Below are 12599 nucleotides of genomic sequence, written 5' to 3' on the forward strand. Positions count from 1 at the left end.
CGACACGTGACCTTGGAACGGGCCAATCACTGACAGCTTGGACCTTAGCGGAATCCATCTGAATGCCTTCAGCGGAAATAACGGAACCGAGAAAAGTAACGGAGGAGACATGAAAAGAGCACTTCTCAGCCTTTACGTAGAGACAATTCTCTAAAAGGCGCTGTAGAACACGTCGAACGTGCTGAACATGAATCTCGAGTGACGGTGAAAAAATCAGGATATCGTCAAGATAGACAAAAACAAAGATGTTCAGCATGTCTCTCAGAACATCATTAACTAATGCCTGAAAAACAGCTGGCGCATTGGCGAGACCAAACGGCAGAACCCGGTACTCAAAATGCCCTAACGGAGTGTTAAACGCCGTTTTCCACTCGTCCCCCTCTCTGATGCGCACGAGATGGTAAGCGTTACGAAGGTCCAACTTAGTAAAGCACCTGGCTCCCTGCAGAATCTCGAAGGCTGATGACATAAGGGGAAGCGGATAACGATTCTTAACCGTTATGTCATTCAGCCCTCGATAATCCACGCAGGGGCGCAGAGTACCGTCCTTCTTCTTAACAAAAAGAACCCCGCCCGGCCGGAGAGGAAGAAGGCACTATGGTACCGGCGTCAAGAGACACAGACAAATAATCCTCGAGAGCCTTACGTTCGGGAGCCGACAGAGAGTATAGTCTACCCCGAGGAGGAGTGGTCCCCGGAAGGAGATCAATACTACAATCATACGACCGGTGAGGAGGAAGGGAGTTGGCTCGGGACCGACTGAAGACCGTGCGCAGATCATGATATTCCTCCGGCACTCCTGTCAAATCGCCAGGTTCCTCCTGAGAAGTAGGGACAGAAGAAACGGGAGGGATGGCAGACATTAAACACTTCACATGACAAGAAACGTTCCAGGATAGGATAGAATTACTAGACCAATTAATAGAAGGATTATGACATACTAGCCAGGGATGACCCAAAACAACAGGTGTAAACGGTGAACGAAAAATCAAAAAAGAAATAGTCTCACTGTGGTTACCAGATACTGTGAGGGTTAAAGGTAGTGTCTCAAATCTGATACTGGGAAGATGACTACCATCTAAGGCGAACATGGGCGTAGGCTTCTCTAACTCTCTGAAAGGAATGTCATGTTTCCGAACCCATGCTTCGTCCATGAAACAACCCTCAGCCCCAGAGTCTATCAAGGCACTGCATGTAGCACCCGAACCGGTCCAGCGTAGATGGACCGACAAAGTAGTACAGGATTTTGATGGAGAGACTTGAGTAGTTGCGCTCACCTGTAGCCCTCCGCTTACTGATGAGCTCTGGCTTTTACTGGACATGAATTAACAAAATGTCCAGCAACTCCGCAATAGAGGCACAGGCGGTTGGTGATCCTCCGTTCCCTCTCCTTAGTCGAGATGCGAATCCCTCCCAGCTGCATGGGCTCAGTCTCTGAGCCAGAGGAGGGAGATGGTTGCGATGCGGAGCAGGGAAACACCGTTGATGCGAGCTCTCTTCCACGAGCCCGGTGACGAAGATCTACCCGTCGTTCTATGCGGATGGCGAGAGCAATCAAAGAGTCCACATCTGAAGGAACCTCCCGGGAGAGAATCTCATCCTTAACCACTGCGTGGAGTCCCTCCAGAAAACGAGCGAGCAGCGCCGGCTCGTTCCACTCACTAGAGGCAGCAAGAGTGCGAAACTCAATAGAGTAATCCGTTATGGATCGATCACCTTGGCATAGGGAAGCCAGGGCCCTAGAAGCCTCCCTACCAAAAACTGAACGGTCAAAAACCCGAATCATCTCCTCTTTAAAGTTCTGGTACTTGTTAGAGCAATCAGCCCTTGCCTCCCAGATAGCTGTGCCCCATTCTCGAGCCCGGCCAGTAAGGAGTGAAATGACGTAAGCAACCCGAGCTCTCTCTCTAGAGTATGTGTTGGGTTGGAGAGAGAACACAATCTCACACTGCGTGAGAAAGGAGCGGCACTCAGTGGGCTGCCCGGAGTAGCAAGGTGGGTTATTAACCCTAGGTTCTGGAGGCTCGGCAGGCCAGGAAGTAACAGGTGGCACGAGACGAAGACTCTGGAACTGTCCAGAGAGGTCGGAAACCTGAGCGGCCAGGTTCTCCACGGCATGGCGAGCAGCAGACAATTCCTGCTCGTGTCTGCCGAGCATGGCTCCTTGGATCTCGACGGCAGTGTTACGAGCGTCTGAAGTCGCTGGGTCCATTCCTTGGTCGGATCCTTCTGTCATGCAGGTGAAAGAGGACCCAAAAGCGACTTGGCGAAAACAGAGTCTTTAATCCAGTAAAGTAAAATACAATCAAAAAAACACAACTTTCACTCGAAATGACGAGGACCGACTGGAGACTCGATCTTGAACAGCAGGTTGCCTCGGGAAGGCACTTGAACCAAACAGACTCAGACACCTGCTCACCACGCAGCATCTGAGGGAAACACGACACGACAATAACATGGTAAAAACCATAATGTTGATATCATGGATGGTCAGTCCTTGCGTCCATAGCTCTGTCTATTAATCTGAGAGTGGTTACATTTCTCCGTGCCCATCCCTCAGCTTTTTACAAAAACAGAGGCGGGTCACCCATTTTGTTATTGTTTCATCTGTGGGTTTTCCCTTTAAACAGCTAGCTGCATATTATCAAGATATCAGTGTCACTAGCAAAAATGTAAACTTCGGGCCTATAGAAAATGGCATACATTTTTCACATGTAAATAGCACATTTCAGTAATGCTCAAAGCATGCCATTCCATGAGCGCAGCATTTATTTTTCAACTTGAATCAGTGAGCCCAATCAGTCCTCCATGACAACAAAATCATAAACAACAGAGTAGGGCTGGCTGATAAGTCCTTAGTTTTGGGGTCATGCTCAGGTAAAATAATTTGACTAATCTATACTTCCATATTTCCAAGTCCTATTCTTGAAGATCAATGACTTTAGCATGTATTGTAACCAGCACATTAGAGGCTGCTGCCCTATATACATACACTACCGTTCAAACGTTTGGGGTCACTTAGAAATGTCCTTGTTTTTTAAAGAAAAGCATATTTTTGTCCTTTAAAACGACATCAAATTGATCAGAAATACAGTGCAAACATTGATAATGTTGTAAATGACTAGTTGAGGCTTGTAGAGGGAAACGGCATATTTTTTGTATGGAATATCTACATAGTCTTATGTAGATATTACCCATTATCCATTATCAGCAACCATCACTCCTGTGTTCCAATGGAACGTTGTGTTAGCTAATCCAGGTTTATCATTTTAAAAGGCTAATTGATCATTAGAAAACTATTTGCAATTATGTTAGCATAGCTGCAAACTGTTGGTCTGATTAAAGAAGCAATAAAACTGGCCTTCTTTAGACTGGTTGAGTATCTAGAGCATCAGCATTTGTGGATTCGATTACAGGCTCAAAATGGCCAGAAACAAATATGTTTCTTCTGTAACTTGTCAGTCTATTCTTATTCTGAGAAATTAAGGCTATGTGAAAAAATGCTAAGAAACGGAAGATCTCGTACAACACTGTGTACTACTCCCTTCACAGAACAGCGCAAACTGGCCCTAACCTGAATAGAAAGAGGAGTGGGAGGCCCCGGTGCACAAAAAGCAAGAGGACAAATACATTAGAGTGTCTAGTTTGAGAAACAGACACCTCACAAGCCCTCAACTGGTAGCTTCATTAAATAGTACCCGCAAAACACCAGTCTCAATGTCAACAGTGAAGAGGTGACTCTGGGATGAGAGTTGCAAAGAAAAAGACATAGCACAGACTGGCCACTTAAAAGGAAAGACTAAGATGGGCAAAAGAACACAGACACTGGACAGAAGAACTCTGACTAGAAGGCTAACATCCCGGAGTCATCTCTTCACTGTTGATGTTGAGACTGGTGTTTTGCGGGTACTATTTAATGATGCTGCCAGTGATGCGTCTGTTTCTCAAACAGTGTATTTTGAAAAATATTTTTCATGTATGAATGAATGGTGATGAAATATCATGAATAATTAAGTCTGATTAAGATGAATGTACCAACGTAATAATGGATGTGGAAATTTCCTTTAATATTTTAAAATCTGTTTATTGGTTGTAATTGCCAATTGGGTAATTGTATGGACCTGGGAGGGGCCAAGCACTTACCTGTTTGAGTTCCTGTTAGACAGATTCAATTTGGTTTCTCAAGGGAAGGCTTGACTCGAGACTCCACCTGTTCTACTTGGGTCTCGACTTGAGACTTGGAGCTTATAAATTGAGACTTTCTTGTAACTCAAATAATAGTGGCTGGAATAATAGTGGCTCGAATAATAGTGAGCCGAGGCAGTTTCTCCCTGTCCTCGCCTGAGGGTCCCAAACCATTCCCTTCCCTAGAGGTGCCTCCTACCCAGTGAGCTGAGAACTCTACCCTTCAGACAGACAACCAACACTGCACTACTACACTGCCTGTGCAACTGGACTGTTACTGTGTATGTAAACATGACACATTATGTAAGCTTTCTCCTACTCACCCCCCTCAGTCTAATTAGGCCATTCAGAACACACCATAATCCACATTTTAACAATCCATGCGCATTGTGCTTTCATCGAAACCCATATCATCAATATGCATCATCCTATCCATGGCCATTTGTCAAAGATCAACAATATATTGTATTTATTGACATGTACCACTTCACCTGCTCTGGCATTTTTATGAAAGATTTAATATGATATCTTATTAACATGTGTTCTGTTAATAATGTCCATATTTATGGAAGTGCCTAGTGGTTGCATGGATAGGCTATTGTTGTTTGTGCCATTGTACATTATACCTCAGTATTTGTATAATTCATTTTATACAGTCTTTTTCAATCATCTCAAATCAAATCCAATTTTATTTGTCACATACACAAGTTGAGTCAGTATGTTGGCAGCAGCCACTTTATCAAGGGTTCCAATCATTTTGGAGATGACTGGATTTGCGTTGCATCTAAGCAGTGTTCGGGTTTCATGGTTTCATGGCCTTTAAGTTACACAAGTTCCAAATCAAATCAAATCAAATGTATTTGACACATACACATGGTTAGCAGATGTTAATGCGAGTGCAGCGAAATGCTTGTGCTTCTAGTTCCGACAGACAATGTCACAACAGCTACTTTATACACACAAGTGTAAAGGGATGAAGAATATGTACACAAAGATATATGAGTGATGGTACAGAACGGCATAGGCAAGATGCAGTAGATGGTATCGAGTACAGTATATACATATAAATATGAGATGAGTAATGTTGGGTATGTAAACACTATATTAAGTAGCATTGTTTAAAGTGGCTAGTGATATATTTTACATCAATTTCCATCAATTCCCATTATTAAAGTGGCTGGAGTTGAGTCAGTGTACTGACCTCGCATTCTGGATGATAGCGGGGTGAACAGGCAGTGGCTCGAGTGGTTGTTGTCCTTGGTGATCTTTATAGCCTTCCTGTGACATCGGGTGGTGTAGGTATCCTAGAGGGCAGGTAGTTTGCCCCGGGTGATGCGTTATGCAGACCTCACTACCCTCTGGAGAGCCTTATGGTTGTAGGCGGAGCAGTTGCCATACCAGGCGGTGATACAGCCCGATAGGATGCTCTCGATTGTGCATCTTTAGATGTTTGTGAGTGCTTTTGGTGACAAGCCAAATTTCTTCAGCCTCCTGAGGTTGAAGAGGCGCTGCTGCGCCTTCTTCACAGTGCTGTCTGTGTGGGTGGACAGTTTGTCTGTGATGTGTACACCAAGGAACTTAAAACTTACTACCCTCTCCACCACTGTCCCATCGATGTGGATAGGGGGTGCTCCCTCTGCTGTTTCCTGAAGTCCACAATAATCTCCTTTGTTTTGTTGACGTTGAGTGTAAGGTTATTTTCCTGACACCACACTCCGAGGGCCCTCACCTCCTCCATGGAGGCCGTCTTGTCGTTGTTGGTAATCAAGCCTACCACTGTAGTGTTGTCCGCAAGCTTGATGATTGAGTTGGAGGCGTGCATGGCCACGCAGTCGTGGGTGAACAGGGAGTACAGGAGAGGCCTCAGAACGCACCCTTGTGGGGTCCCAGTGTTGAGGATCAGCGGGGTGGAGATGTTGTTACCTACCCTCACCACCTGGGGGCGGCCCGTCAGGAAGTCCAGTACCCAGTTGCACAGGGCGGGGTCGAGACCCAGGGTCTCGAGCTTGATGACGAGCTTGGAGGGTACTATGGTGTTGAATGCCGAGCTGTAGTCGATGAACAGCATTCTCACATAGGTATTACTCTTGTCCAGATGGGTTAGGGCAGTGTGGTTGAGATTGCGTTGTCTGTGGACCTATTTGGGCGGTAAGCAAATGGGAGTGGGTCTAGGGTGTCAGGTAGGGTGGAGGTGATATGGTCCTTGACTAGTCTCTCAAAGCACTTCATGATGACGGAAGTGAGTGCTACGGGGCGGTAGTCGTTTAGCTCAGTTACCTTAGCTTTCTTGGGAACAGGGATGATGGTGGCCCTCTTGAAGCATGTGGGAACAGCAGACTGGGATAAGGATTGATTGAATATGTACGTAAACACACCAGCCAGCTGGTCTGCACATGCTCTGAGGACGCGGCTGGTGATGCCGTCTGGGCCTGCAGCCTTGCGAGGGTTAACACGTTTAAATGTTTTACTCACATCGGCTGCAGTGAAGGAGAGTCCGCAGGTTTTGGTTGCAGGCCATGTCAGTGGCACTGTATTGTCCTCAAAGTGGGGAAAAAAGTTATTTAGTCTGTCTGGGAGCAAGACATCATAGTTCGTGACAGGGCTTGTTTTGTTTTTGTAATCCGTGATTGACTGTAGACCCTGCCACATACCTCTTGTGTCTGAGCCGTTGATTTGTGACCCACTTTGTCTCTATACTGACGCTTAGCTTGTTTGATTGCCTTGCGGAGGGAATAGCTACACTGTTTGTATTCGGTCATGTTTCCGGTCACCTTGCCCTGGTTAAAAGCAGTAGTTCGCGCTTTCAGTTTCACATGAATGCTGCCATCAATCCACGGTTTCTGGTTTGGGAATGTTTTAATCGTGGGAATTACATCGTCAATGCACTTTCTAATGAACTCGCTCACCGAATCAGCGTATTCGTCAATGTTGTTGATGGAGCAATGCGGAACATATCCCAGTCCACATGATCGAAGCAGTCTTGAAGCGTGGAATCAGATTGGTCGGATCATCGTTGAACAGACCTGAGCGCGGGAGCTTCTTGTTTTAGTTTCTGCCTGTAGGCAGGGAGCAACTTAATGGAGTCGTGGTCAGCTTTTCCCAAAGGAGGGCGGGGGAGGGCCTTATATGCATCTTGGAAGTTAGAATAACAATGATCCAGGGTTTTACCAGCCCTGGTTGCGCAATCGATATGCTGATACAATTTAGGGAGTCTTGTTTTCAGATTAGCTTTGTTAAAATCCCCAGCTACAATGAATGCAGCCTCAGGATATGTGGTTTCCAGTTTGCAAAGAGTCAAATAAAGTTAGTTCAGGGCCATCGATGTGTCTGCTTGGGTGGGAATATATACGGTTGTGATTATAATCGTAGAGAATTCCCTTGGTAGATAATGATTTCGACATTTGATTGTGAGGAATTCTAAGTCAGGTGAACAGAAGGACTTGAGTTCCTGCATGCTGTTGTGATCACACCACGTCTCGTTAATCATAAGGCATACATCCCCGCCCCTCTTCTCACCAAGTTAAATACATTGCTATGAATACTGCATTACTATGAATACTGCCATTCAGACATTCACTGAGTCGTGTACAGTAGCTGCCTTAAAATGTCATTTTAAATCTGTATCCAACGGCTTTATACTTTCTTTCTCCAAGAAGCTGGATGTTGTCTTTAAAAAAAAAGTATGACTCAAGTCAGATTACATTGCATAACCACTCACCCTTGAGCTTCCTTTTAATGTTGCAGATTTATAATAAATAATTATGTAACGGTAATAAAAATGACTCATGTCAACATGAATAGATGACCATAAGGGGCTTGTCTAAGATCAATAGGCAGAACTATGTCCCCTTAGAGGATTGTGGGTACAGTTGTAATTGGTGCGCCTGTTAGCCTCGCAGTACCCGTTCCCCAGGCAGGGGAGTACGCCATACGCCAGTGCAAATGCTCTCTGTGTCTACAGAATCTCCATTGAACTCATCAACCGCTGCCGGAAAGTTTTCGAAGCTTGCTATTCGCCTTAAATATATAGCCTGGTCTTTTCTTCCCATAACACCTTTCTCTTGCGCTCAAGGTTGATGGCTCTTGCTGCACTTATATTTCTTAGTGGTTGTCTTGCAGTCCAGAATAGATTCTTCTTGTTCTGTGTGTTAAATATTTGGACTAAGCATGCCGGGGCATTAGACGCTTTACAGCACCTTTCACTCCCCAGGTGGGTGTTTCTGTGTCTCCAGTGTGATGTGGTTTAAAAGCTACTTTCTCTCTGCTCTGGTGGCGAGGTGATCAAAACAAGACGGGACATTTACAATACATATGTCAAGTAAATACATGGGTTAGGAAAACACAAAGGGGCCATGGACTCAAACGAACTTTGTTGCTAAGTAGTTGACACTGGCAAAACTACTGTGTCGTTTACTGGCACTGTAAGTTGTGGAGGCCTGTTATGTATGAGTGGCTGGGTACTTTTAAAGACAATCAGTAACCCTTTTACAGTAGAGCTACCTGCCAGAATATGTAATATTCGCTTTTAAGACTACACTCAAGTTGAAGTGGCACAAATCAACACCTTTTATGACAACCAACTTCTGCCAATGGCAAACGGAGCGGAGCTATAGTGGACTATAGTTTGAGTTGATGTCAACTAACAGCTAGCCGAATGTCACGTAAAAATGTATCTGCTAAACAAATGCTATACGAACAAATGGTTTTGTCACCAGGTTAATATTTCGAGTAGATATTTAAAATCTTTCACACCTTGTCAGTTGTCATAAAAAAATGGCACACTTAATGTTGTGTTAAAGGCATTATGTCAGGTACCTAAATGTTTGACCATATTTTCATTGCATAAAGCCCACATTTAGGACACTCAATAAGTCAGTGAGTAAAGACATTGCCTCTTTATGATTCCAGCAGCCAGTGTGCATGTGAGAGTATATTAGTGTGTTTGTGTTTAGGAGTGTGTGCGAAAGATGGTATGAGTGTGTGCGCATTTGTACGTGCATATGTGTACGCTCATGTGTGTATCTATACACACATGTATGTGTGTGTGTGTGTGTGAACATTTTAAGGGAGCTTGCCAGCCAGCCTGACTGAGATGATTTATTATGCAGCTTGAGGGGACTCTTACTCCGGGGGTCATGTGACTGACACGGCAGCAAGGCATGATGCACCATCGCTCTTCGCCCCTGGGGATAGGGAGCCCTGCCAGCACAGTCCTCCTGCCCAAACTGGCAGTCTGCTTCTTTCTGCTTCCCTCTCTCTCTGAGACACACCCTGATCACCTGATTAAAAAGTCATGCCACATGCAACTATGATTCATTTATCCCAAGTCATGTCAGATTTGAGCCTGCGTTTAACCACATAAAATAATGCAAGATATTTGTTTTACATTGAATATGTTAAAGAAAACCTGAAACTATACTCCAATCACCTGCTTTAGATAGAGGACACATCAAGCTAGGTAGAGGACATGCCAGCCCAGGCAGAGGACCCGACAGCCTAGGTAGAGGAGCTGGCAGGCTAGGTAGAGGACCCGGCAGCCTAGGTAGAGGAGCCGGCAGGCTAGGTAGAGGATACGGCAGGCTAGATAGAGGACACGGTAGGCAGGGTTTGAGACACAGCAGCCTAGGCAGAGGACCCGACAGCCTAGGTAGAGGATACGGCAGGCTAGATAGAGGACACGGTAGGCAGGGTTTGGGACACAGCAGCCTAGGCAGAGGACCCGACAGCCTAGGTAGAGGATACGGCAGGCTAGATAGAGGACACGGTAGGCAGGGTTTGGGACACAGCAGCCTAGGTAGAGGATACGGCAGGCTAGATAGAGGACACGGTAGGCAGGGTTTGGGACACAGCAGCCTAGGTAGAGGACCCGACAGCCTAGGTAGAGGAGCCGGCAGGCTAGGTAGAGGATACGGCAGGCTAGATAGAGGACACGGCAGGCTAGGTAGAGGACACGGCAGGCTAGGTATAGGACACGGCAGGCTAGGTATAGGATACGGCAGGCTAGATAGAGGACACGGTAGGCTAGGTAGAGGATACGGCAGGCTAGATAGAGGACACGGTAGGCTAGGTAGAGGATACAGCAGGCTAGATAGAGGATATGGCAGGCTAGGTAGAGGATACGGCAGGCTAGATAGAGGATACGGCAGGCTAGGTAGAGAACACGGCAGGCTAGTTTGAGGACACGGCAGGCTAGGTAGAGGATACGGCAGGCTAGGTAGAGGACACGGCAGGCTAGGTAGAGGACTGCCTGTAAACCCTGTAAAAAAACTTTTTTAAACGCTTATTTGATAGCAAAAGACACATTCAACCCGACGAATCATAAGGATTGTTCCTAGAGATATTGAATATACCTCTGTTGACAGGACACATTATTTTGGTGAAACCGAATAGTTTATGTTTGGTTGATCAAGGATGCCAGGCTGCATCCTTACACAACCAGCCATCTGTAAACAATGGCTCTCTGCAGGATGAAACAACTTAGGCCTTAATATTAAAGTGATGCTCCAGAACTTTTTGGTGCACTGCGTCATCCATGTCAAATGATATGTTGAGCGCTGCAAAATGATTATTATTCAAAAATATATATTAAATACATTTTGGATGATTTGTTACGAATCCAATTTCTACAATGTATTGCACATTTGTTGAGCTTCAGATCCTGGTCTGCATTTTTAAGTGGGTTTAATGTCATCCCTGGTCAAAGCAGCTTATGTTTGTTTAGAGTTGAGTTACATCATGTCAGTCCTGGAGGGCTGCAGTGTTTACTGGTTAATAATAATAATAATAATGGTTTTCACTGTTTAATCAGTGACTGATCAAATGATACACTGCACAGTTTCTTACATGCTCCATCTCGTCTCCCACTTCTCTCTCTCCTCTATCTCTTTTTGTCATTTTCCTTTACTCTTTGTCTCTGTCTCTCTGTCTCTTAGGTGGGGGCATAGGGGGTATTGGTCATACTGGTGTTGTTGGCGAGGACGAAGCTTGGGTATTGGGCAGAATGTTGCCACCTGCATGACTGGAACAGAGGAGCCTCAGTTCTGGGTGAGTTCATGGCCCACATTCATGAAATCTCTGGCACAATAAAGCCTTCTGCCCTTCTGCAGGGTATCATGAAGAGCAACTTTCTTAGTGCTGAAAGCACCATAAACAGTATAAGAAACAGTAAACACCGGCAAATGTCTTCAAATGGATCTCTGAGTAGGAACGTGTTTGAACTCTGATTTTTTAGATATAAGAGTGTGGACAAACCTCTACTAAGCTAGTGTCTCCCTATACTTTAACAATAGCCAGCAGGCTTTGCTCAAACTTGAATTACCTTTTTGATTTTTCATTGAGGGACAATATTTGTCAGGTCAGAATGATTTCTCAATACGGCTTTATAGACTCATTCTATCAGACTCAACTCTTATTTTGAAAGGTTTCATGTCAGCATATACAGCACTGTAGTGTAATGCCTTACCCATACTAGAATCAGATAGTACACTAAGCCCATCTAAAAGCTTGCTCTTCCGCTGCACCAGAAGCTCACCCAATCCATTATATCAGATAGTACTCTGTCTATGTCTCATACCCAGATCCTGCTCCCTCATTCCATTTAGATGCAACCGTTTAGTTGCAGCTAAGACTTATCAGTCTTCCATTAATCAGATGAATGACATAGTTTATGTCCCAAATGGCAGTCTATTCCCTATATGGTGTACTACTTTTGAAAGTAGTGCACTATGTGGGGAATAGGGTGCCATTTGCGACTTAGCCATAGGAACTCAGGCTGATCTGATGGCAAAGACATGTAGTTGTCACAGCGGAAAGATCAGCACGGACTTGTAAATGTCAGCATCAGCGGTGCACGATCTCTACACTATTTCCAACTAATATGCCCCTCTGGATTCTTTCATGTTAACAGTCCACCACCCCGATATATGCATTGGCTGCTATCGTCACAGGATTATAGAAGAGAGGATGTGTTTGCGTGTGTGTCCTATCCAGTAGTTTGAAAGTCCGGTCATATTCTCTTTCATTTTCCTGAAATCACCCTGACGTCTCTTTGCAGAGCAACAACACGACTCAAAAAAACCCAAAGGATAGGAGTCACAATTATCATCATCCTATACACACAGGGAGCTACCACATGGTATACACATACAGACTCTGAGACATACTGGGAAATACAGTATCTCCCTCTCTGTCCCACAGGCCCTTAATGTGAAACCTGTCCTCTGAAAGAAAGTGGAAAAATATACGAAAAGTAGAAAGTAAAAGTTTCCCCTCTGCTGGCCTGCACTGTGACAGGGCTCACAGTCACAGAACACATTCAGGGAGATATAAATATTGAGCACTAAGGGATTTTTGCTCCATGAATTATTAAGTCCAGTGGCTTTATGTAAGCTTCTGAAAGCTATCTCCCCCAGCTT

The 12599-nt window shown here is 45.0% G+C and overlaps 1 protein-coding gene across 21 annotated transcripts in view; it reads left to right on the forward strand.

Moving 5' to 3' along the window:
• The window catches only part of LOC124014436 (receptor-type tyrosine-protein phosphatase delta-like), a 611657-nt gene that overhangs the window by 215674 nt on the left and 383384 nt on the right, over positions 1 to 12599 (forward strand). For all 21 annotated transcript variants that reach the window (XM_046329399.1, XM_046329396.1, XM_046329395.1 and 18 more), the window contains exon 6: positions 11118 to 11229. The gene's annotated coding sequence lies outside the window, so the exon portion shown is untranslated. The remainder of the gene's footprint in view (positions 1 to 11117; positions 11230 to 12599) is intronic.

This window comes from Oncorhynchus gorbuscha, linkage group LG25 (genome assembly GCF_021184085.1).
Source record: "Oncorhynchus gorbuscha isolate QuinsamMale2020 ecotype Even-year linkage group LG25, OgorEven_v1.0, whole genome shotgun sequence".
Lineage (NCBI taxonomy): Eukaryota > Metazoa > Chordata > Actinopteri > Salmoniformes > Salmonidae > Oncorhynchus > Oncorhynchus gorbuscha.